This window comes from Octopus bimaculoides, chromosome 8 (assembly GCF_001194135.2).
Source record: "Octopus bimaculoides isolate UCB-OBI-ISO-001 chromosome 8, ASM119413v2, whole genome shotgun sequence".
Classification (NCBI taxonomy): domain Eukaryota; kingdom Metazoa; phylum Mollusca; class Cephalopoda; order Octopoda; family Octopodidae; genus Octopus; species Octopus bimaculoides.
The window spans coordinates 70,342,554-70,345,091 of record NC_068988.1 but is presented as its reverse complement, the minus strand read 5'-3'; positions in this window follow the sequence as shown (position 1 = coordinate 70,345,091).

The following is a 2,538-nucleotide window of genomic DNA, read 5'->3' as shown; positions in this document are numbered from 1 at the left end:
GTAGATATGTTCATACAACCTTCACATAAAATATTTCCCAAAGAAGCTTTTATGCGCGGTAATAGTACCTCACTATATGATGATTAGCATCAGCATACCGTGTTGTTTCTGAATTTTCCTGATATGGTAGCCAAATTTCTTTCAAATCACATGATAGCTCTTAAAATTAGAATTTGAATTAGATACATGCATTGAAAATAGTCATAATAGTCACGGCTGGAAGGGATTTAATAAGTTTCATCAACAAGATGAAGTACACTTCATCAAATTTCGATATTTGGATAAAACTAGGTCCTATTCTTGTAAAAATGACTCCAACATCTTTATCTGCCAAATGCGCCGACCTGGTAGAATCATTAACACGCTTGCAAAATGCTTAGCGGCATTTCACTCGTCTTCACGATCTGAGTTCAAATTCCGCTGAAGTTGACTTTCATCCTTTCGGGATCGATAAAGTAAATATTAGTCGAGCAAAGGGGTAGACGTAATCGACTTACAATCTACCCGATATTGCTGGACTTTTGCTGACATTTGAAATCAATATCTCTACCTGCTTACACTTAGATTCCTTAGGATTAAATCACTGTAATTTTTTTTCCTATGTAAATTTAAGTAAAGATATATACCCCAATGGAACATGCAATTTCAACGAAACCGGCTTTTGCAGAAGGAGCCTTTGACACTTCCGAAGGATATTGTGTGAACAAAGTCATGTCTGGCGAACTGGCAGAATCGATAGCACGTCGGACAAAATACTTAGCGGTATTTATTGGGAGCTGAAATACAGCCGAAGTCAACTTTGCCTTTCATCCTTGGAGGTCGATAAAGATAAAGGAGTAGTCAAGTATTGAGGTTGATGTAATCAATTATCACTCGCTCTAATCTGAAACAGTCCTTATGGATGTAAGAATGGAAATAAGAAGATAAAAGGAAGGAGTGAGGTAGGATGAAGTATTAAGGGATTGCAATTAGTTGAAAGATTATGAACTTCATCGGCATTTCTCTTTGTAATTCTCACTTCAACTGCTCTACGCATTCATACACACACACTCTGTCTCTCTCTCTCTTTGTCTCTGAGTCTCACTTTCTCTTACACACACATGCTCTCGTTCTCTCCCTTACTTAGCCTACTTCCCCACTCTCTCCTTCCCTCTCCGCTGTGTTGCCTTACAACCTTTGTAGCCAACACTTTGACACTTATTAGTAAACTAGTTATTCAAAAGTTGGTGAGTCGCTAGTAGTGGAGGGGTTCGTATTATCGATTTTTGAGTCGGTGATAACTGTTATGGTGATGTTGGGGATATTGTTAATGGCGGTAGTAGTGAGTAGTGGTCATTTTGAGTTTCTCAGTGGAATTGCAGTCCCTGATAAGTGTCAAGTCGATCCTCATTGACCTAAGATCAAAGTTATTTCATTCAAATTTTAAAATACATTAAGATACTATATAATCTCATGCTATGGTCATTTATTTTAGGTTGAGTTTCTTATTTTGTTCACGATGTTGTTGCTATCGTTAGTCATTTTGGTGTCTTGGTGGATTGGTATGGCGGTACTTTCATTAGTTTGGGTTTGAAAGTTGATTTCTATATGTGTATACATATATACATAAAGATGATTTACACACACACACACACACACGCGCGCACACACACACACACACGCGCGCACACACACACACGCGCGCACACACACACACACACACACAAACACATACACATGCACGCATACATAAATACACACGCGCACACACACATATTACTTTTATGTTCAGTTGTAATAGAAAATTTTTACATCAATCTGAAGGGTTAGTCTATAATTTTTGTTGATTACAAATTTACTATTCTTAAACAAGAATATTAGTGACAGCACCTTCGGAGGTTCTGACTAAAACTCCGAAGTTACTGTCGATAATATACTTCTTTAAGTGTAACAAATCTATCTATCTATCTATCTATCTATCTATCTATCTATCTATCTATCTATCTATTTATCTATCTATCTATCTATCTATCTATCTAGCTAGCTAGCTAATCTGTCTGTCAACCTGTCTCTCTCTCTCTCTCTCTCTCTCTCTCTCTCTCTCTCTCTCTCTCTCTCTCTCTCTCTCTCTCTCTGTCGATGTGCTTCGAGATATATTTGGTTTGCAAGATTCTTGATGTGAAACTGTGTGTTGAAACAAAGCTTGTGTTTCGGGAAGGTCATTAGGACAATAATAATAGATACATACACTGACCCAGTTTCACTTCTTTATTATTATTAAATTGGTTAGAATCTCTAACCGACTAAGTAATCTATCGCTTGTTTAATGTGTTTGTTAAACAACTAATCAGCTTGAAACCATACGAATATATGTAATTATGAACACTTCCAGTACACAACCATACATATCCATGGGCATGCATATGTAGACACACACACACACACACTCACACACACACATACATACATACATATATATGTATATGTATATATATATATATATATATATATATATATATATGTGTGTGTGTGTGTGTGTGTGTGTGTGTGTGTGTGTGT